Below are 24,694 nucleotides of genomic sequence, written 5' to 3'. Positions count from 1 at the left end.
GAGGGAACGACAAGCAGTTGCAGCGGTGTGGCTCCGAACACCGTGGCATGCACGCAAGGCTGCTTTTCACGTTTTGCCTGCCTCACCGCACCGTGCTTCCACCGCTATCAAAGCCGTTCGGTGCAAGTGGTCACACCTCAGTAACAATCGACAGATCAGGAATCAGGAATAATGAAGAATCAATTATTGCCAGTCCAGTGCTTGCAACTGAGAACATGAAAGAGGCAGTTCAAAAACACAGAACAGGTAGAAGCAGGCCCTAGCTTTCCAACCGGTCAGTACTTGGAAACAAATCTCATTTCTGAGGTGGTGTCCCTAGCACTGCTAATAGCAAGCTAGTAACATGCTAGGGACATGTGGCAGGGCAATTAGTGGCCTGTGGAGATCAGAGACTAACAAACTTGAACATCGTGACTCACCTGTCCTTTTATATTAAGGTTTCAGCGGAGAGGAGGCCACTGGCGTTATTCTGCACAAATCACTAGGCAATTTCAGGATGAAGATCGAGGCTAGCTATTGATTACTGCTAGTGAATCAAATATTTTCTTTTGCCACCAATAATGGAAGGAGGTAGAGTTTGATAATCCAACACCAAGTCAAGGGTGACGCAGAGCAGAACTCACCTTTGCGCTTCACCGGTTAACCCCATGCAGACGGCTAAGTTTCAGCTGACTTTATAGATCAATCAACTATCAACCGGACCTGATATATTCCATTCAGCAGGCGATGACAAAACAGCCTGAAAAGAATTTCTACAGGCTGATATCAGCAACAGAATTCCTTTCACTTGTTCTTCTCCGTGGCCTGCAGTCATGGGGTCATCAGTGGTAGGTTAGCGTTGGCAACTTGCATATGGACATTTGAATTCTTAAGCAACCATCGCTTTCAAGAATAGGACAAAACAACTACAGCAGAACAATTATATGTGAAGATATAGCTTTATTCCATCCAATGAATATAACATCAGATTCCACTAATAAAATATCCAAGATTCCCATGGCTTTTTTCCCATACCGTATGGGCATGCATGGCCCCGTTCGCTGGTCTGAAACTTGGCTGAAACTGGCTGAAAAACACTGTTCCGGCTGAATTGTTGTGAGAGAAAAACACTGTTCCGGCAGAAAAAAGAAGCCGAACAAGCCATTTTCAGTAAAAGATCAGCATTTCAAACGGTGCTGAAACGTGTGGGAGGTGTGAAGGTACAACTACTATCTACTAAAAAAAATATTGATTTGGAGAAAGATTAACAACGACGGGTGAGAAAGTTGTAGCCGAAAAGCAATTGAAAAGGAAAGCAAACCACCAAGGCACCATCCATAGGACTTTATGGCTTCCATCAAATGACAGTCGATGGCTTACACCGAGATATCGATACCCCCACTGAAATATTTATTTGCATTTGCAGCTGCCTACGCTAAACTGCAGGACGGGCAAGTACAGGGGGTCCTCCCAAGTTTCAATATACCATTCTCCCAGACACAGAGAGAAGCTCATGATATCTAAGCTTCCAGCTTTCAAGGCTTCGCCCTGATGACTGCGCAGCAATAGAGGAAACCTCAGAGGCTGGCATGCATCTTTATGAAGGATAAAGATCTGTTAGATGGCCATGGATGGTCCATCTTGCAGGTTCCTCTCGTGGTTTACATGTTTTGCAGCTTTCGTTGTCCTGGAGGCCATTGTTCCTGCTCATTCATGGTGCACTCCAAATCCCAGCCTGAGGCATGAAGCAAGGTTCAAGCAGAAGACAAACAAGTTTTGGGAGTACCAGGAACAGAGTAATACCTGGGTGGAAATAAGCGTGCCGTTTGACTTGATGTCTTGTATCAACGGTACCTGCACAAAGGTAGGATCAATCGAGCAACCGGCGAGGAAACATGGCCATGATCCTCCTGTTCATAGTCAAGAGGAGGAAGATACAAGGCTTCAAGGAGATGATGCAGAAGACACAAATGGCCCTGTCCTGCCAATAAGGAAAAGAATTTCCTTGACAAGGATGTCAGAATCATCAGTTTGGGTGACAGGCCAGAGTGGATCGATCTACGAGAGGTTCTGGAATGGGGTGATGTGGGTGATTGCTCCTCATGAACTTCCCTACTTCAGCTGGATATGCCACAGTAACTTTCATTGTGAATACAACTATTCTTGCTCTGTCTGAAGCTGGAATCCTCTACCAGGTAAGTTGATCCCGATGATTTAACAGTTCTAGCTTATTCAGTTATTCAGACTTGGAGTTCTAGTCAGGTTACCACTTTTATTACTATGTCTTATAGGTCATCCTTGAATCTTTTTCTTGGAGTGTTTGCATTATGATAGAACAGTGGTTTATTATCCTTTTAACTTCTTAAAAAGAAAACACCCCAGTTTTCTATTACTTTTCTGGGGTATTCTTAATACTAACATGGGCTAATCAAATTAAGCTGTTCACCAACAAGCAGTAGTTGTAGTCATAAATTGCAGACAAATATTACAGAAGTTGTGCAAAAGCAAAAGTAACAACTAAAAAAAGATCAATCCACAGTAATGAAAGAAGAGCAGAAAATGTCCAGATCGGGGTACAACTTTGTTCGTAAGGCATAAAGACATGATGTTATGGACTTGATGCCCTACCAGCTAGAATTGAGAGGGAGAGAGCTGAGGGAGGGCTACAGTACCCGCCAGAGAAGATCGCCATGGCAGCCCTGCTCAAGGAGTCCTATGTTGCAGTTGTAATCGAGGCAGAAGACATAAGGCTCCACAAAATCAACTCCGTAATATCGTGTAAAATCAAAAGATGACCGGAGTATTCTGTTTTCTCTTTTAAATTTGAAATCATGTTAGTTGCATTTATAAACTATAAAATCATAAGATGGATAACGTAGAAGAGTGAAATATTGGCCAGTAAAACGAACACATCCAAGAGAAATTTTCTGCCAAATTAATTCATTTAATTGCAACTTAACTGAAATATTTCTACACTTCTCAGTTACAGCTAAATGAGCATGCCCAGCCTATCTGGACAGAGATGACATTCAACTCTGGCCAGCAGTTCACGAATCTTGGATTAAAAATACAAAGTCAAGCTATGCGTATAAGAAATGGGATTGTATCCAATGATGGAAGGTGAGTCTCTACAGTACTGCTTGCTTCTAAGTATTGCAAAGATAGTGATTTGCTAGTTATTTTAAATCAGCTAATATGCATTGACTGACAGATGTTTTCTAATCAGGAAACTTTTCCTATCTATCATGAATGGATCCCTGCTTGAGGTAACAGAAATTCAGCCTCTAAGGTATGCAGCTATAAGCCTGTATTGCCGTTTTCTGAATCTCAACCTCTTTGCATGGCTGTAGCATCTTAGCTCAAAATTCAAATGAAAAACCATATAATTGATGAGGTAGAATAAATGTAATGACTTTCATATATACGCTATGGATTAAATAAACTCCCTTACATTTGGAGATCTGAATTTAACTGGGATGCTTATTAAAGCTGAATGATGTGAATTAGCTGCTACTTTTCTTAAAAAAAAAATTCTCAGCACAACAAGCTACACCATGACTTACTGAACACAATACTAAATGGTCCGACATCATCAATGTACAGGTGGAATTACCATGGGCGTCCTCCAGGAGCAGATGTGTCGTACATATTTGATGCTGGAAATCTGCGGCCAGGGACCTTGTTCACAGTAAGGTACGTGGAGCATGTGTTCTTGAGGACTAGAGGGTGTTTCAGTCTACTTATAGGGGGAAAAAAACACAGTTCTAGAACGTCCCAGTTTGCCCAGCCCCTGTCCTGATCAAAGGCTGAACCACTTCCTACTTAGCATGTTTTTCTACTACTCCATCTGTGGACTGTGGGCACAACAAACATAAAACAATAAGACACTGGTGCACTAAAAGGCACAAATGATATACCTGCTTAGATAGGTGTGATTATACTCATTTGTGTTATTTATCCAATATAAGTGGTATAGTTATCAATAGTCTATTTTGCACACCCTGTAAGGTATATTTGTTCAAATTGTTGGTCCAATGTTAAGATTGGATATGCAGTGCAGTTCCACTGGAGACCTCTATGAGTTTGACAAAGAAACAAAGCCATCATGGAAAAAGCATATATGGAGTGAAGAACTGACGGAAAATACCTCATTAAGATCATCAGCTGGCTGTGCTTTACATGGTTTGTCAGGGTCTAACTCAGTGTCCCTTTTCCTGATAACCAAGGTATGTTAGAATTTGTTTTATCATAATGGATCCTAGATAATAAAGATGTGTTATGTTTGAGAGCTCACCCAAAACATAATCTGCTTAAAACTGAAAATTTTCTAAGCCATGCTAACTCTTATATTATAAGTTCCAGGTAGACGATTTATGAAGCTCATGTACTAAAAATAATAATAAAAAGATCTCCATATGATTAGTTGGATATTTAATAGCAGAACAATGACAGTATGGTACCATGTCAGTATGAACATTACTCTCCATAACGAAATTGAACATTAATCATGATTTAAGCTTCATAAACTAAATATAGATAAGCAAAAGGAAGAGTAAAATAACAGGAATTCACGAACAATATTTTCCTAGCTCATGCCCCTTTTTCCACTGCAAGAACAATTTTTTCCCTCTTTTGTTTGTTAAAGGTAGTTATAGATTGGCAGGATGGCCTTTTAGTGGAGCGGCGCTTACATAGAAGGAAGTGGAAGTGGGACAAACACAGGAGCTCCTACAGGTCAGAGACTTAGTTCAATTACACAAGTTCAGCAGGATGAACTCAACGATGCAACTTCAATGTTTTTAACGACAACCACAGGAAAAGTATATGAGTATCAGTTTCCAAAATATACAGGTAATAATCATCCAATACTTTCATATTTGGGCCACATGTCGTTCAAGTAAAAGAAACAATAAAAATATATTTAATGTTTCAGAGAATAGTAGAATACCAAAGATTGTAGGAAGAACTAGGTGATTGATTTTTCAATAAGAAGGAAAGCACAAAGATTCAAGCTTGATTACATTTGAAACATTAGTATATTCAAAACAATCTAAGCAAACTGGATTTAACATTCTCGCAAAGGACTATATTAACATGATTTTTTTGCTGAAAAAGGTGGGGCCCAAAGCAATAAGATAAGAGGACAATGGATAAATCACATGTCCCCTGAGCATGCAAAGGTTGCAAGAAACGTCCCAGGTGTACATGTTCAAGTCGGCAGAATGATATTCCCACTAGATGATGGCAGGCTTGGGGAGCTACATTTTCCTGGGATGGGGGGTGCTGATTTTGGTCCTGAGTCCCCAAAGTACCATAAGAAGAAAACTATCAAACAAGTACGAGTGGTCCGTCCTAGATGCACCAGAAACAGAAGGTTGGAATGCAGAATATTGCACCGAAGAGCATGGTCCGACAAATTGTATTACTGGGGCAAAGAATATAGCTACAGACACTGAATCAAATGACTTGAGCAATACCCCACCTTCCAGGAGGCGTAAAGTAGAAGAGAAGCAGCACTACCTAAATGTTAACAGCTACCAGCAGAGTGATGAAACTGAATCATACAACTTTCTATCAAGGACCATTGATCTTAACTTCCACATGCGGGATGATGCATGCAGACAGATCGCTTTTCCTTATAGCAGACAATGGATTGACTTTTGAATATCTAAACAGCAATGGTATTTGGTTGTGGTTAAGACACGAACATGTTACAGCCATGAAAGGAACACTAGGAAGCTACAATGGCAGTTTGTATCTTGTCGACGTGCATGGGAACTTACACATTAGAGAAAGAAATGGAGATGAACTGTTGTGGATTAACTGCACAGCGATGAAGAAGGGAAGACAGGTTGCAAGTGGGTCTCCATGGGATGGCATCCCTGGTCTATTGCGCAGAGTGACAACAGATGATGCACTCTTCTTTGTTAACAAGCGAGGCAGGCTGCTACAGTTCATGGTAGAAGTTCAAACACAATTTAATTTGAGTCATGTTGGGACTTGTTAGATGAAAAACATTCATTGTTGGCACTTTCATTAGGACAATGGAAATAATCAAAGATCTTAAATTTATATAAACACATAATGGTTAAATAGCATTTGTTCCTTCATGGTACCTTAAATCACATTTTTAAAATAAAACAGATAGTTCTCTCTACCCTAGCAGTCAGCAAATGATTCTTCCCTTAGGAACAATGAAAAAAAAATGAACGTAGGATTTATGGAGCAATCTAGAGTACACAAGAGAGTCCACAGGCAGGAATTCACAAATAGAGAACAGAAACAAAGAACAAATATGTCAATAACAAGGAAATCATAGAAAATTACTCTGGTATTAGGCTTTAATTTTTCAACGCAGACAAGTCAGATAAAATCTTCAATGTACCATTGACTTTGCTATGAAAGTTGGGCTATTTACAAATTACAAGTGAATCTGTTATATTCTGTTATCCACTCTTTCCATAATCTCTTAGTAAATGCAGGCAATGGGATAGCTAAGAACAAAAATTCAGGCAATAAAAAGAAGTCTAAACATTGTAACTTAGATTACTCGTAGGTGCAATGGGAGGAAGTAGATAAATTGAATGTTTTTCTTATAAAAACGTTTGTATTAATAAATTTGAAAGCACGAGTAATATATGCCACCAGTAGTAAATTGCTACTGAATTGCTGAAACTGTGAAACGAACAATCATGCAGGCACAAATTACTGGATGGACAAAGAATGGGTTAATGACATATATGTCTTATTCCTTCCATTACCATTTTTTCCTTTACCCTCAAATAAAGAAGTGAAGTTACCTCATATCCAGCATTCAGCAATGCAGGCATACAAACTGAACTTGTGTAGAGGAGCCCCAATACTTAACGTCCTTGCAATCATGTGCAGGTGGCGCTGCGGAAATTCAAGTGGAAGGACTGCCACAGCCCTCCTGACACCAAGATTGCTTTCATAGTGGACCAGGAGGTCTTCAGAAGAAACATCATCTTCGTGGTAGGCCGCAACGGCCGCCTCTACCAGTACAACAGGGTCACGGAGCTCTGGCACAGGCACTACCAATCGCCTCACCTGGTCCTCTCGCGCACCCCAGGGACGGCCATGCGACCATCGCCGCTGTCCCTGGCCGGCTCCCTGTTCATGGTGTCCGAGCACGGGGGCCTGGTGGAGTACCACTTCAGCCCGAAGGACGGGTGGGAGTGGGTGGAGCACGGGACGCCCCACCGGGACGTGACCCTCGTCGGCGCCCCGGGCCCGTGCTTCGACGGCTCCCAGCTGTTCGTGGTCGGCTCCGACGGGCACGTGTACCGGCGGCACATGGAGGGGAGGACGTGGAGGTGGACAAGCCACGGGCACCCGCCGTCAGAGCCGGCCGCTGTTGATGAACAGAGCTGCGCCACACCGGGAACGGGCCCCGGCGCCGGCGCCGGCGCGCACTACGCGGACGGGTTCAGGGGGACCTGCGACGGGAAGGTCTGCACCAGCTAAGCTGCATCTTTCAAGCCGGTGAATTGAACTGCATTGCAAAATCTGTGCTTTTGTGTGCGTGCTGATGGCGCTGTGACATTTGGGCGAACAGGTGGCAGCCGTGCGGCCGGTGCCGTTCTCGGAGGACGCAGTGGTCTTCGAGCTGCGAGATGGCCGGGTAAGCATAGAAAGCAACCTCATGCAAGCTGCTCCTGATCCGCCTAACAATGGTCTACAATTGCGCCGCGTTGCATTTCATGAATCGGCTTGTATAATTCCCGTTGTTTGGTTTGGTTTCCTGGCGTGCAGCTGGCGGAGCTGCGTCGGACGCCCTCCGCGGAGGGGTGCGGCGGGTGGGAGTGGGCGCGGATCATCGGCACGCCGGCCAGCGCCTGTATGACCAGCTACTGGACGGCCGTCGCCACGTAGCCGCCGCCGGCCGCCGGGGCGCGACTCACGAGGCCGGCGGGCCGCTGGTCGCTTGGCTGATTGGCTCGTCAAAGGAATGGACTGCCAGCCCGTGGCCAACTTGGAAGTTGGAAATGATCACGTCCCCATGGGTCTAGGCCGTATCCTGGCAGGAATTGGGCCTCCCAAGTCCCAAGCAAGGCAGGAAGGAACTCTTCCAGAACAAAAACAAAAAATGGAGGACGGCTAACCTAATACTTGTCTCAAAGAAAAAACTTAAATACAATTAGTGAGTAATAATATATTAAGACAAAGACTTTAACATTTGTAAATTAAAGTATAGTATTCAGAGAATTCAGGCTTATGCATCACATCTTGTCTGAAATTAGTGAGTATTAACTTTTACACTGTACTATAATCTAAAATTTCTCTCTTCTTTCTCGTATGTGCATAAAGTATTTTCTGATCTTTAGGGATTTGATATGTTGTCTGCCACATTACTGTAAGAAAATTAAGTGTGCGTATAAGAAGAGCATGCTCCTAGTACATAGTTTTCACTTGGAACACTATCTTGAATTTATGAGTTCGTTAGTGAATCATATCGACAATTTTTTTAAATATTTGCCTTGATGATTAATATGGCAATGTCTAAAGGGTCATATAAAATAGCTTAAGATTAATGCTACTAGTTTATCATAAAAACATTGAGAAAGCATATGTTCGTAGGCCTTGCTAATCAAATGCCATGTCGGAGGTCTTATTATAAATTTATACCTTAGGTGCCGTTCGGTTGGTGTGGATTAGATCCAGAAACTATTCCAGTTTATCAACTCTATACAAATTAGTGAAGCATTCCAACCAGAAATCATTCTAGGATTGTAATCCGGAGTAACTGAACAAGACCTAGATAAAGAAGTACATGAAACTGTTTGGGATACTTACATGGCGGAGTAACCATTTTGAGAATGTGGTTTTGCATACGGCTAAGTTTCATCACACGCATTGTGGTTATTGCTCAATTACAGGCGTGTTTGGTTCTCAAACTAGTGATCCTCACCTCACCAAACAAGAAATTGGAACATATGAAGGATCCTTTCTCTACCTGCCTCGATTTGTGCAAGCAATAGTTTTCCTTGCTGGCCTGGACTTATCCTAAGTCGCTCTTTCAACATGGCACAGGGTGACCTAGTCAGCAATGAGTTTGGGTCTCATAAGTTATTGGTTCAAAACTTCAAATCCCCTTAACTAACGAGACATGGAATGTTTAAATTTTTTCTCTCAAATTGATTTGAGCAATTGACCATTATTCTCAAAATCACATGTATATTTGACATGGTAATTAAACCACATTTGTTTTTTTTTTTGTCTCACCATATATTTTCAGGTCGCCACTCCGGTCCTTTTGGTTTTGCTTCCTGAAAGTGCTTTTGCTTCTAAGAAGCTAAAGGCTAACTAAAAGGATGCAACTCCCTAGCTGCTTCTTGAAGGAAGCTGCTTTTACGGTGGTTCAATTTCTATAGCAGGTGAGGAGGTGCTTTGAGCGGCTGTGGAACCAGGACTTTCCACAAAATTACTACATTGCCATTCGTTATGAAACACCGATTAGTTTTTTTTTGTCAAATCTTTCCCCATCGGCTCCCGTCTTCCTCTTGCAGGCGCGTCCCTAGGGTTGTGGCGGCGGCGGCGCTTCTCCAGGCCCTCCACTTCGGCCCCGGCGCCCCCGCGGCCGGTGCCTGCGACCCCGACACCGCCGCCCCCACGGCCGGCGGTCGCGGCCCAGCCCCGCCGCCCACGCCCTGCTCGTGGCACCCTGACCCGATGCTCGGAGGCCTGCGTCCGCCGCCCCAAGCCACCACGTTCGCGCCCGCCTTTCCAAGCTCCGCCACTGCGGGTGAGAGATGGTGACTCCACCATCGGCGATGAGTGCAACTCCACCACCGGTGGCTCCGTGGGCCGTAGCTCCTTCACAAAGATAGATTAATCGGTGGATGTACGCGTAATGAGAAACCGGATGGTGACATAAGGCGTAGAGACAACGATTTAAACAGGCTGGGGCCATTTGATCAACGTAGTACCCTATGTCCTGTGTCTTTGGTGTATTGTATTGAGATGTAGTAGCTGTCGATTAGAGGACCCCTACCTCTCCTTATATACTCTGGAGGGATAGGGTTACAAGAAAAGTATCATATTTGGTACTATATAATATCTTGCGGTGTACGTCGACCAGCGCCATGCACTCCTTGATCTTGTGGGCTGGGCCACCTCTGATGGTGCGGCTCATGTCTTGTCTTATGGATACTAGGAGTCATATCCCCCACAGCTAGTCCCCGAGCGTCTTTATCCGTTGTGCAACGCCGTCTTGAGCTTGTCCGAGCAGGTGCGAACAAAGCCGAGCAGTCAGACTCATGGTCCGACCACCGTGATGAGTTGCCGAGCAATTGTGAACCGTCGCCGAGCAGCATGAACCATCGCCGAGTAGTGTGAACCGTCGCCGAGCAGCGTATCCCAAGTTAGGCTTGCCATAAGGATGCAAGGAGCTCAAGTTCAAAATCTGAAAATTCTTCGACTTAGGAGAAGTGTAGCCACTTAGACTCCGTCAATAAGGAGCGTAAATCAAGAAATGAGCACTACATTCACCGTCAGGTGAAGTGTAGCCACTTAGTCCCCGAGCCTGTTTGAAGATGAAGAATGAATCTTGTAGCAGGGTCAAAGAAAAGAAGTCTGAAAGCTTGTCGACATCATCTGACATGCGCGTATCAAGACCGCAGACATGCTGTCCAAGATCAGCACCCTAATCCGAACAGCATGGGACAACTTGATAGCACACTGATGAGACGTAGCAAGATCCGACCACCAAGGGAGTCATCAGCGTAGCTGATGATATCCGAGCACCGAGGAGTCCCCACGCGTAGCTGGTAATGTTCGAGCACCGAGGAGTCCTCGCGCGTAGCTGGCGATGTCCGAGCTCCGAGGAGTCTCCGGCGTAGCTGGCGATGAAGCACGAGCGACGAACAGTCCGGTCAACTGGTTGGCGGCAAAGTGAGCATCGAGTAGAAGCGATCGGCGAACAGTCTGATCAACTGGTCGGCGACGAAGTCCATGAACCTAGCGGTCTGACCAGTTGATCGGTGGAGAAGTCCGAGCACCAGGTGGTCTGATCACCTAGACGATGATCCTGCGATACAAATATGTAGAACGGGTAGTATATGATGTAAAATATATGAACTCCAGAGAAGAATCAGTAATGGTGATGAAATAGCGTATGCAGCTCGGTGATCAGTTGATGTGAAGATGTATTTATATTTAATATAAACCGTCCGACCAGTTAGTGTGTAGCTGAGTCTCTAGCCCTAGTTAGCCCGTTAACCATAAAGCGGAGCGCGAAGTCCATGTGCGTGTAGGAAGAACAAAGCGTTGCTAAGGAGCCGCTGCCAACCACCCATAACACAGAGGGCAGACGTTCGTGCATGTGTAGGGAGGAGCCGGAGACAGGGTCGTTTCTAGGGACATCTGAGCATCAAAATGACTATTCGGGGGTTCGAAAAATTGTTTGGAGAGCAAATATAGAGAAAATAGCTCAGAGAAACATTATGGCGATATACAAGGATCGGAGAATATTTAGAAAAATATTAAAGCGTGACTTAGCTTTAGACAGAATGTCTGGTCGGCATCGTATGGCGTTATCTGGTCGACGACGCGGGTAGCTCGCTTAGCTGCTCGCTTGACGGCTAGAACGAAGTTGATCTCGTGTTGGAGTAGGACGGACGTAGTCGGAGCTTGGCGGTGTCAATCTGCATACGAAGACGTGCACCGTGGTTGTCGAAGGATGTCGACACGATCAGCCGAATTGCCGCGAAGGATGTTGATCTTGAGTTACGCCATCTGGTTCGTTAGGGATCAGCGCGCTGAGCCACATGGTGGGCGTCAACTGTCGACAAAAGATGCTCGACAGTCCTCCGAGGGGTATCCCATGAAGGTAGATTGATCGGTGGAGGTGCTCGTGATAGGAACCGGATGGTGACACAAGGCGCAGAGACAACGATTTAGACAGGTTCGGGCCGTCTGATCGACGTAATACCCTACGTCCTGTATCTTTGGTGTATTGTATTGAGATGTAGTAGCTGTCGACTAGGGGATGCCTACCTCTCCTTATATACTCTGGAGGGGTAGGGTTACAAGAAAAATATCCTATTTGGTACTATATAATATCTTACGGTGCACGTCGACCAGTGTCGTGCACGCCTTGATCTTATGGGCTGGGCCACCTCTGATGGTGCAGCTCATGTCTTGTCTTGTGGATATCGGGGGTCATATCCCCCACAACAACTCACAACAATTTTTTTCTAAAGCTACAGCTCAACCAAAAAACCCTAAATGCAATGGTGGATGGGTTGACATGGTTTCTTCAACATAAAGGGTTGACACGATCCTTAACTCCTATTTTTGACCATCAATTTCTTGGCAAAAAGAGGGACAAATATGCCAACCTCCCTATACATTTACTATTAAACTAAATCTTTCCACAAGTTTTGGTGGCTAAGTGTTTTACAGTTATGCTCGAAAGATACATGAAAACTCATTAATGTAGCATACACAAAGGCAGAGTTGATGGGATCCAATTAATCGTCATCATAAATAATCTCAAATGCCAAATTAGACTTCATGACGAACAACTTGTTGAGATAAATGAAATGCACACTTGGATCGCCCAACCCAGAGTCCGAGCGCAATGGCCGGACCTAAACCCAACCCAATGGGCCCCAAACTTTGTCCAAAGCCTCCTTACTTAGTATAGGGCTCAAAGGATGTTGGTTTAAGCTTTCCAAGTATAACTAAGGTGAAAAGGAAATTAAAATATGTTGTCCTCGGAGCATCTCCACCCCTCGAAGGCACTTCCATCCTCCCTCTCATTCAACACACATGAAGAGGAACAAGAGCTCTACTCTAAGGCTTAGTCCTACTTTGTAGTGCTAATGTATATATACATAGAGAGAGAGTTCTGGAGGAGTGTCAGGTTTACCGGCATCTTCTCCAACTTGTACCTTAGTGTGTGTGACCCTTTTCGAGTGCACATATGTGATTCTTTCCGTGATTTGTAATCCTCTATGTCGTAGAGCTATAGGTCGGACCAACCTAGCAGACTAGGGAGAAACCGGCGTCCGAAGTAAGCAACTAGAGTACGAGCCTTATTGCAACTCATGTTCACAAACCTGTAGAAATCTTCTTTATCCTCGCCTATCTTATACTCGTTGTCTTTGGATGAACCTATACCATAGATAGTTCACTCATGTTCGCTTTAGATTCGATAACCTTGGAATATTCCTAGGCGAAAGCTATTTCGATATCTGTGCTTATAGATTTAACGGTGATCGTTATTTATACTAAGCTTAATTTCTAGTTCTTTTACGGGAACGATAGTTGTTTTAGCTTTGGACCTCGTTCGTCCTTACCTTAACTTTTCTCAATCCCTTTTTATTTTCTTTTCTTTTCTATACCATGGAGCAAACACGTAGCTTGCCAGGGATTGTTATTTATATACCAAGAAGCTGGATGTCTTAAATAAAAGTTGTTTCATGGATGAATGTCTTTCTAAGTGGTTCAACCTATAAACGGAATTCAAGGGCGTATGTAGTTTCTTTTTAAAATGTTTTTGTTTGATCGAAATTAGGGACATAGGGGATTTCAAAAATCTTATAAATTCCCAAATAGATGTAAGAATCAAGTACGACCCATTTACTTGTATATGGTATTATTAGCTTTTGTAGTTTTAATTTAAAATTCTTTTTGTATTTGAGTTATTGGTTAAGCTATTTAGCATCAAAATTTTCAAAATTAAGAAAAATAATCTAAATTCATGACTCGAAAATCAGTATTATCATGTAATTTCTCAGCATCTGCGCTCAATTGAAATCCAAAGTTCCTTGATAAAGTGTATGCTCAACGTATGTTTTATTATGAAATTAAATTTAAACGCATTCAAAACAGTAGCTATCAAAGTACATGTGTGACCTGATATTCAGGTTTGCCATATCTGGGTGAGTATAGCTTCATTTAGCAATTTTCCTTTTCATGTCAATGAATCTTTCCTTCTTTAGGGTTGTTTGGTGGAGTTTCTCCACCAGCTCCACCAATAGCTTTAGCGAATTTTCAACCAAACGGTCAAAACAAAAACAACTTCACCGGAACATCTCCGCAAATCGTGCCGACTAAGGTTACTCGTGGGAGGAGGAACTGGTTCATCAGAGAAGCCACAACTAGAGCTCTACCAAACGAGTCCTTATTTTTTATGTACTTAGCTTTCCGATTCACATATACAAAGTAGTACTCTCATGACATTACAACATGGACCTATTTCATTTATTAATTAATCATAAAACGACGCCAACTATATGTTTAAGAGCATCTACAAGAACTTTGTATAGTTTACTTATTAAACCCATGACTTTAACAAGTTAACAAAATAAGTAGCAAATTTACTTTATCTTTCTCTCCGATAGTCTTCTATATGGACTTCCTAAAAAAACTATCCACATAGTCCCTCCGTCCCAGAATATCTGTCGTTCTCGTTTCCCGAGAAACAACTTTAACAAAATATATATTAAAAAATATTATTATTTATGATACATAATTAGCATCATTGGAAAGATCTTTAAATCTAGTTCTTTAACAAATTTATTTGGAGACACAAATGTTGTACATATTTTGTACAAATTGAGTCAAAGTCGTGGCACGGACTGTTTTGTGCAACAATTCTAGACATACATATTGTTTTGTGCGACAATTCCGAGTCATCCGCACGACGCCCCTATTGTTTTGTCTTGTGCGAATAAGCATTGTTGGCCATCCTAGCAGGCGTCGTCGGTTTGCCGCCCAACCCAGCCAACAGGCGTTGCCCCCAGGTAAGCTAGCATCAGGAGTGCTTGCTGCAACACTTGCAGCAACAGAAGAAGGGAGCATCTCAGGTTGCCTGCACAAATCCAACGAAAGAGAGATCATCATCCTCGCCGTTCACCATGTCGGTCTAGGAACTTGGATTCTCCATGAACCTCATTCGTAGGTTGGTAAGAAGCGTGCACCTTTCAAGGGACAACGGTGGTAGGTGTTGGGATGACGGTGGTAGGTGTTGGGATGACGGTGGTAAGAGTCGGAAACACCACGACTTGTGCCAAAATAAAGGGAAAAAACGCAGAATGGAGCGCGACGGGGGTAGACTACGGGGAATAACAAAGAACCGAAAGCGGACAAGGAGTTTCTATGGAGTGCAGAAAATTACGAGTTGAAGTTGAGATTTAACAACTTCTTATTTTAATATGAAGTTGTATTTACCAAGTTGTTCGAGGGGTGTTTTTTTTTCCTTTTTGCCAGAGTTCATTTGCCAAGTTCATGGAATTGCTCTAGCCTCAAATCGCAAGATGAGCTTTAAAAAATATTATTATTATGGGGGTCAAGTCCAATTTACACCCTCCAACTTGCAGCAAAGTTTAGATTTCAACCTCGAACTTCAAAACCGGACAACTTTGGCCCTTCAACTCTCAAAAAAGTTCAACTTTCAACCTTCTGGACCTTTTGCGGATGAACAGTAACTTTTAATATTTTCGAGAGTGTCGAAATTTTATATTATTTTTTCGAGCATCTTAACGTCCTCAAATAAAAAAACTCAAAACTACAAAGTTGTAGATCTCATCGAAGTCTACAATTTACATATAAAAATTATCTTTATCCGACATGGTATCGAAGAGTTTTCTATTTTTTGAAATTTGAGTCTCATCACGCGATAAAATATGATGCTGAAATTTTATATTATTTTTTCGAGCATCTTAATGTCCTCAAATGAAAAAACTCAAAACTACAAAGTTGTAGATCTCATCGAGATCTATAATTTACATATAAAAATTATCTTCATCCGACATCGTATTGAAGGGTTTTCTATTTTCTGAAATTTAAGTCTCATCACGCGTGAAACAATTTTGTCGCGTGATGAAACTCAAATTTCAAAAAATAGAAAACCCTTCAATATGATGTCGGATGAAGATAATTTTTATATGTAAATTGTAGACCTCGATGAGATCTACAACTTTGTAGTTTTGAGTTTTTTCATTTGAGGAAAGTAAGATGCTCGAAAAAATAATATAAAATTTTAGCACCATATTTTATCGCGTGATGAGACTCAAATTTCAAAAAATAGAAAACCCTTCAATACGATGTCGGATGAAGATAATTTTTATATGTAAATTGTAGACCTCGATGAGATCTACAACTTTGTAGTTTTAAGTTTTTCATTTGAGGACGTTAAGATGCTCAAAAAAATAATATAAAATTTCGGCGCTCCCAAAAATATCAAAAGTTACTGTTTACCTACAAAACCGCCCAGAAGGTTGAAAGTTGAACTTTTTTGAGAGTTGGAGGGCCAAAGTTGTCCGGTTTTGAAATTCGAGGTTGAAATCCGAACTTTGCTGCAAGTTGGAGGGTGTAAATTGGACTTAACCCTTATTATGACGTAGAACCCTCACATCTCAAGTTTCACTTTTAGCATATTGTGACGTTACCAATAATTTGAAAACATAAATTCATAAGCATTGATAACCGGTAAAATATGTGGTGGAAACCACGTACTAGGTGGAAACATAGAAACCAATTCAAAAAAAATGTATTTTGATCGTTTAAAAAAATTGAAATTTGGTATATCCATAGTGCATACAAATATGTACTCACGTGCAAAAATTGACATGCAAACTCAAACTAGAAAAATTCATACGAAAATGGCAAATTTTAGATGCATGTCACTAAAAGACAAAATCTTTCAAAAGTGAATTTGCATCTCAACTTTTTCATATGAGTGTATATTTGTATGCACTATGGATGTGCCAAATTTTAGATTTTTTTAAACAACCAAAATACGTTTTTTGAATTGGTTTCCGAGTTTCCACCTAGCAGTAGTTTGCACCACATATTTTCGATCTACGGCAATTACTCTCCTGTACTCCTAGCTGCCTTCACGTCGTGTAAAATCTGGCACCATCAATTTTGAGATCCCTTAAAATTTGTTTGCAACTACAAAATATGTTCATCTATATCTAATAATAAAGAGGCAAAATTCCTGCCACAATTTTTTTCATCCAACTCTGATCTCTGTTCGGATTATGGTTTCTTGTCCGGTAATCTTTAATAACTTTCCTTTCTTGGTTTGTGTCCCCACCTCCAACGTGACGGACTCCCCATATGAATACAACAGGGAAAATCGAATACAATACAACGACTCAATAAATAAATACGAATCCAATAGGAGAAATCGAATACAATACAATGACACTGAAAGGATCAAGATGTCCACGAGGGGGTGAATTGGGCTAATTCTAAATTTTTTACAATAATTAAGCCCTACACTTAGCTCATTTCACCCCTAGTGCCTAAATGTGTTCTCTATTGATCTACCGCACAAAAGTTTTGCACCATATATTTCAATTCTACTCTAGCATGACAATTCTAAGAATGTAAAGATATGAATTGAATTGCTCAAAAGTAAATGCTCAAAGTAATAGAGAGAGAGGAACGCGGCAATGTTTTTCTAACGTATCAGAGAGTCGCCACTCCCCACTAGTCCTCGTTGGAGCACCCACACAATGGTATAGCTCCTCCTTATCCGCACAAGAATCAAGTGCTCTCTACGGACTGATTCTTCCACACTCCGTCACGGTGAATCGCCCACAACCGCTCACACCATGACTTGGGTCATCCACAAGCTCCACCGGATGATCACCAAGCTTCCTATCATCACCGAGCCATCTAGGTGATAGCGATCACCAAGAGTAATAAGCACAAACTCTCACTTGACCAAGACAAGCCTAATGAGAAAGGTGGATGCACACTTGCTACTCCCTATGCACTAATGAGGTCCTTAATCTTGGATTATCAAATCCCAATCACCTAGGTTGAGCTACTAGTTCATACCCCTTAATAGTATGGCCAAAGGAAAAACAAAGTCATAAACTACTCTAAGTGTCACTCCAATGCCAAACGACACTTAGAACTAGTCCGTCCTTAACCTTGTCGTCCATCCTTTAAAAACCAAAACGATTACCATCAATAAGGGCATGAAAACCATTGATTGCCCAAACAATCGCCATTATCATGACCTAACTCAAATTGCCTCTGCAAAATATACGTTAGTCACAATAATCTTATGTCATCATTGATCACCGAAACCCACTAGGGGCCTAGATGCTTTTAGTCTCCCCTTTTTAGTGATTGATGACAACATAACCTCGAGTATGTGTATAAGAGATGGGTGAGATTTTCAACATGCGTGGTTCATATAAGCATTTGACAATAAGAGCAAAGGGATTAGACATGCTTATATGAACCAAACTAACATAAGTACTCAAAAGAATATGAATGAAGCATGAGTACACAACATGATGCTCGTTTGAATCGGAGTAAAACACGGAAGCAAGACAAATGAGCATAAACAAGTGACATGATATATATAAATCAAAGTAGAGAGCACACATGTCACATATGTCTCACAATCACACATATATCACATATATAACAATGCATGAAAGTAAACATGATATGCATAAAAATATCACACAAGAACGAGTCCAACTCACACCCCCCCTAAGTCTAACATACTCGCTCCCTCTCCCCCTTTAGTGTCAAGCACCAAAACCTAAGTGTCAGTCAATGGGATGGGAGCAGATGAGTTGAGCGCTGAGGTACGGTGTGAGAGATCTCAAATTGAGCCGCATCATCATCTAACTCTGAACTCTAAGCGCTCGGACCCTCTGGAGTGGACTCACACTGACCCTCAGTAACTGGAAGTGTAGGTGAAGCTGTATGGGTCGGCTCTATAGCTAGGTCGGCTAGCTGAGACTCGAAAGCTAAGACGATGGCCTGACCCTGTGTCGCTGCACTGTAGCTATGGCCTCAAGTGTAGTAGTGGCAATCGGAGGCGGCTGACTCATGGGCTGTGGCTATGGCTCTGATGAAGCGACTGACGAAGGAATAGTCTAAGTCATCCCTATGACCAGAGCTGCTGAAGTAGGTATAGGTAGTCGAAACTCTAAAGGTGTGGGCCGCCCTATAAGCTCACTAAAGGTAGCACCCAAACTCCAGGAAACTGAGGTATCGGTCACTAGCATAGACTCTGACAGAGTAGGAGTGAAACCAGTAGTGATCGGTGTGAACCCCTGAGCCTGCCCTGTGACCGAAGTAGCAAACCATTGAGAGACCTATATGGAGGGCGAAGCGAACTGTGCGGTCGGCTGTCCCTGACTCTGAGGCCTGCTAGGCTATAAAGCTAGAGTCACTAGGGTAGAAGTAACTGCTAGGCCATGCTACTGTACTAGAGGCTGATATGTAGGGGCACTAGTGTGGCGAAGAATATGCTCCATGAAACCAAATGAAGTCTGCTAAAAAGTAAGAAACTGCTACTAGAATAGCTGCTGCTGCTGCTGGAACTAATCTTGTCGAGCCTGCATCTGAGCGGTGCCAACTGCTTGTGCCTTTGTATGATGTTGTATCCTATCAAGAATAGCAAGCAGAGCCAGATCTGTCTGCTGAGGTGGTGCTAAACTAGAGCCACTGACCTCTCTGTCGTGTGCCCATGGGGGCATGGGTGGAATTGGCTGATAGTCCTCATCTGAGCTATCGGATGAGTCGTCCTGCTATGCCTCAAGCTACTCAAGCTCTGTCTTTGCAATGGTCCTAACGGCCTCGTCCTGCTTAGCCTCTATCTTAGGAACCTCTGGTCGGCGACACTACTAACTTGGTGTCCTGCTCACACGACGTCCATCTGTAGCTAAGGTCATCTGGTACACTGGAAACTCTATGAGTGACATATCCAACTCTCTTACATGTGCTAGACGATGTGACATGGAAATCAGGGAAGAGATCCAATGAGCATATGGAAGCTGTCGGCGATTCCTGATGCCCTCTACAATGGTGTCCTCCATCTGAAAAATAAGCAAGTCAACTATGTCAAACTGTGACTAAGACACCAATGCTGCAAAAAGCCACTACTGGAGGTTTGTCAACCCCTCTTTGTATCTAGTCCTAGGTAGCAGGGTCCTCCTCATCACCTCATTCAAGAGATGGCACATGGGTGTAAGCTGGCTAGGTGTGTGTCGAGACCCGTCTCCGAACGGTGGACTGAAGCAAGCGACCACCTCGGCTGTGTCAGGAAGTAGTCCACCATGAGCATGCCTCGGTGGGTCTATCGTGCCGTAGCACCGACTGTGTAACCTAGTAGTGGACTCTGTAGGTCTCAGCCTCTCTAGGATCATGGCCCTATAAAGCCTCTGCGGGTTGCCTCTAAAAGTGAACTGAATGTAGTTGTGGTCTGGGTGTACCCATAGTGTAGCATAGAACTCCCTAACCCAAGCCTCAACGTATGAACCAGATTGTCCAAAAGGTCTACCAAACCTAGCAAGTAAGTTAAGTAGGGATAGATCTGCTCACCACCTGCTCTGGCAATATCCTCTAGTGGACAGACTCTGTGAGGATGAAAACACTGAACGCTGCATAGCTGTGTAAAAGTCCTCATGTAGCAGTGTATAGAAACCCTCGGAAGCTCGGGGATCTCTCTCGCGGGGACACCCCTCCTCCAAGTCAACAAACCTGAGCTCACAAACTCTAGCAGCACTAATACCCCTCAAGTTAAGGTGAACAGGTGGTGGGGGGGGCTCTGCTGCTGCAGCTGCTCTCAGAACATGACCACCATGTCTCAAACCCTTAGGCCTAGGCTGCACCTAAGTACAAGCACGTGAGGACCGACAAAGCCGTGGTGTCTCACTACTAGAAATATCCACTTCTATGACGAAAATCTTAATGACGAATCCAAAACCGTCATAAAAAACACTTTTTATGACAAATTTTTTGGTTTCATCATAGATCATCGGTGACGATCCTTGACCCCCCTTATCTATGATGAAATCAGGTATCGTCACAAAAAACGTCATAGAACAACACAGGGTTCCGTCACAGATCACTTGCACAACTGTTCCTGCTCATTTGTGACGACCTTATTCAGAACTGTGATGAACAGGGCTTCATCATTGAACTAATTACTGATCTGTGATGAACAATATTTGATCTGTAACGATGGTGCTTCGTCATAGATCTCCACACGGTACTTTCTCCATCCAACATGTACTTGTGGAACATACAGTAACTCATTCGTGACGCTTGTAATTTGTCATAAAAGTCTTTGCTCAATCCTTTCTCCATGCGATGTGTACCTGTGGGATCCTTCTCCATCTGACCTATGGGACCTGATGGCTTTCATGTCATGTGTGCCTATGGGGCCTTTCTCCATCTCTATATGACCTGTGGGACCCGACGGCTTGCGTGTCACTTATGCTTGTGGACCCTTCTCCATTCGACTTATGGGACCCGACGACACCTTTCTGACGGTGTTTGATGACCAACAACTCGTCACAGGTAGGGGTTACCTGGGACGATGGTTGGTGAGCTTCGGCCTATGCAGAACTCAATGGTGAGCGTAGGGACAATAATTTATACTGGTTCGGTCCACCGGAATAGCATCCCTACGTCTAGTCTAGGTGGAAAATATATTGCGCCCTGCGCTTGGGGTTTATACCGTGAAGTCTGTTCCTCTCGTGTTATGCCGATCTAGGGAGCCTTGTCATCCTTTATATATCCCAGGAGGCAAGTCTCCTAGTTGGTTATAATGTAAGAGTCCTAGTAGCATTATAGGACAGCAGTGTTTCTAGGATTACATGTGGGAAATACTAGTCGGACTAGATCGTCTCCCTTCCCTATGGGGTACTCGGGGACTATGTCCCACAAGCCCTTGAGCACTGTGGCCCTGTTCGCGTGCCCTTAAACCTGGCTTGATCCACTCATTTTTTCATCCGGAACAGTGTTTTTCTCTCACAAATTCCTCCAGCATTCCTCCAAACCATCCAGATTCCTCCAGAATTCAGACAAGCGAACAAGATGGTTGAACTTTGGAAGCCTTCTTATTCCTCCAGGTCTTGCCGAGTAGAAACAAGCGTTGTCCAAGTGCGTTCTTGAGTGAAACCATGTAGTGCTTCTTCAAATCTTTGACTGTTGTGCACTTTTTGGAAAAGCGCACTCACTGAGTGTAGCCCCTGAGCCTCTTGCTATTTGGAACAAAGAGTTGGAGGGTCTTGTCTGCAATTCCTTTTTGAAGAAATTTGAATGCATCATCCGAGCCTACAATCTGACTACTTGGTAGTCGATTATAGGATCTTGTAGATGTCCTCAAGGGTGTAGCCAAGTAATCTCCCGAAGACAATGATCAACGACCGCTTGTCGCTAAGTGGTTGAAAGCTTGTAAATTTGGTCTTCCATCCTTGAATTCGAGCCCCCGAGCGTAGTTGGAGTGAAGTTGAATAAGTTGCTAGCTTGTCGTCATCTTACATGCTGCTGTAGGCCGTGTATCTTCCTTTGTTTGCTATTGGATGCAGTCCCATTAGGAAGGGTAGCGTTGCTGTTGGCAGCTCGGCTTGAGCCCCGTCTCGTTCCCGGTGTCAGGTACCAGGATGAGGCATGCCCCTGAATCCCACGTGCGTGTGCTGCTTATTTGCTTGCTAGTTGAGTGTAAGGCGTCGCTACATGATGCCGCTGTTGAGTCTGAGTAACGCAGCCCGCGGAGGGTGCATCTCTCATCCAGCTGCGCGGTGGCCGAGTAAGGTAGCCTGCGGAGACGCGTACCTCACCCCGTAGCATGGTCCAGATCTAGTCCTCTGCAAAATAAAAATACAAAATTTTGTAGGTATTGATAATCAAGATATTAAGTTGGGAGCGGGTCCCATGCATGTAAAATAATAGGTTAGGAGCGGATCCCAGTATTATGAAATGCATACAATTTTTTTGCGTCTTTGCTGTGTAAATTCCTCAAGTAGTTGAGTTCGTATGTGTAAGCACTTGTATCTTTGACGTATGATCGGGAGGTTTATGTCCGTGACCATGTGAGCCGTGCGAGTAAATGCATCACAAATATAAGTTCGTACTACTAGAGTATTTTTACAACCGTGAAGAGAAGACTAAAGCAGTTAGCGCTGTGCGACAAAAAAGAAAACGCGTGGAGCACATGTTATACACCAATTAGGTGTAGTTCTGACTACCCAAGCAGGGAGCTATGTGTGAGTAGCCAGGAACTCAAATTTATTGTATGATCGCCGGGAACATGTATAATATCCAGAGATATATAAAAAGTAAAGAATATTTGTGTTGACACAAAAATGCGGTGATGTGATCAACACACAGCAAGCCGGAAAGATCTGCTTGGAGTAAGCCCGGAGATCCGCTTGGCTTCAAACATAGGATCGGTCGATTTCGAGACCGAAGACGTGCCAGTCAATTTGACCCTGCAATTGACAAGGAGAAAGTAGTCAGTAATTTAAGGTGGAACATGCCGGTGTTGCACCAGACAGTTCCGATACGTGGCTAAACAGCCGATTGATATAGCCATCGACTACAGAGTCGATATCTGCAATAAACGATAAATAACATTACTGGCTAAACCGAGCATGATCGACATAAAGTATCGAGCTGATAATATTAATGATCGGTAATTTAACAGATGAAAACAATCATGAAATCGGCTAATTCATAAGTATAAATAACGAACATAAATAACAGATGACTAAGAAACAGATAAGCATGACAAGCTCAAGTAATCGACTAAATAGCCGATATAGAGAAGATAGAGACATAACATGTGAATAATCGACTATTTAATATAAACAGATTTATAAACTCATCAAATCTAGCCTATTATCTTTAACAGTGGGATTCGACCGGATCGATGACAGCCATAATAAAGATAACAGATTAAACCTTTAAAGTAAACAGATCTATTCATATTTAACAGAATCATGAAAATATACTATGAGTGTTAAAGTGTAGACAATCGGCTATTTAGCCGATGCAGGCATAGCAAACAACCAAGGTCATGCCTAGCCGAAAGCAAATCTACCAACTAGCATACTTTGATTTAAAGTGCTAACAGTGGGGATCGAACGGATCATCACAACCATAATAGCGAGCTATAGATCAGATTCGACTAGCTAGTAAACCTACTCAAGATCAGACATGCCTTGGCCACGTACTATGCACGATCAAAATCGAAGTAGAACGGCTGATAAAACATAATCTATCGTTTGAAGTAAAACTTATCACAATATAGCGAAATAAACGATGGACTAAAAGGATGTGAGGCCGATCTAGATCGATCTCGATCGGGCAGGTTGATATTGCTGAAACTAATGACAATAAGAACATCAGCAAGATCGGTAACTTAATGAATCTATCCGAAGATGCTACCCTTAGGTAGAGTCAGTAACTTGATCTTAATCTAATTCGAGAGGTCGAGCTTAACCGATGGCAACCATACTTGAACTAGATAAGGATCGATAACTAACTTATACTGCGACTTGCAAGAGGTCAATCAACTGATGCAGCCTTACAAGCAACAATATAAGTCATGATGGTACTTACAGACAAGATAAAAGTCGAACTTAACTGATGGCAGCCCTGCTTGTTGAAGAACTCGTCGAGATCTACATTACTTCTACTCCTAAGGATTGGCGTGAAGCCGAAAAGGTAAAGACTGTTTTGATTGATTGAGAGATAATCTTTTACAATGGTCGGACGTTTATATTTATACCCCTGGGCTAATGACTCCTAGCTGTTCATAACGTACAAGTCTTGTCTCAAAAGAAATATCTAAACAAAAGGAAATATTAAGATACATGGACTCTAGCTTTCTCTTGTGTAGAATCCTTGTCAATAAAGTTTCTTTGACTGACGCATCCTTTATTGTTCGGCTCAACCGGCAAAGCCCCAGCAGGTA

At 42.9% G+C, this 24,694-nt stretch overlaps 1 long non-coding RNA gene and 1 pseudogene across 1 annotated transcript; one reads left to right on the top strand and one right to left on the bottom strand.

The window, feature by feature from the left end:
• Window positions 1–236: 236 nt before the first annotated feature.
• Window positions 237–1,910, bottom strand: LOC136449827 (uncharacterized). Its single transcript, XR_010758149.1, has 3 exons — window positions 1,783–1,910; window positions 624–804; window positions 237–469 (listed from the first exon to the last, which is right to left on the bottom strand). It is a non-coding gene; the product is annotated as an uncharacterized lncRNA (long non-coding RNA).
• LOC136449826 (uncharacterized) lies at window positions 1,190–8,296 on the top strand (annotated as a pseudogene).
• Window positions 8,297–24,694: the final 16,398 nt, after the last annotated feature.

The sequence above is a fragment of the Miscanthus floridulus genome, chromosome 5 (genome assembly GCF_019320115.1).
Source record: "Miscanthus floridulus cultivar M001 chromosome 5, ASM1932011v1, whole genome shotgun sequence".
In the NCBI taxonomy this organism is placed as follows: domain Eukaryota; kingdom Viridiplantae; phylum Streptophyta; class Magnoliopsida; order Poales; family Poaceae; genus Miscanthus; species Miscanthus floridulus.
This window is presented reverse-complemented; position numbering and strand designations above follow the sequence as displayed.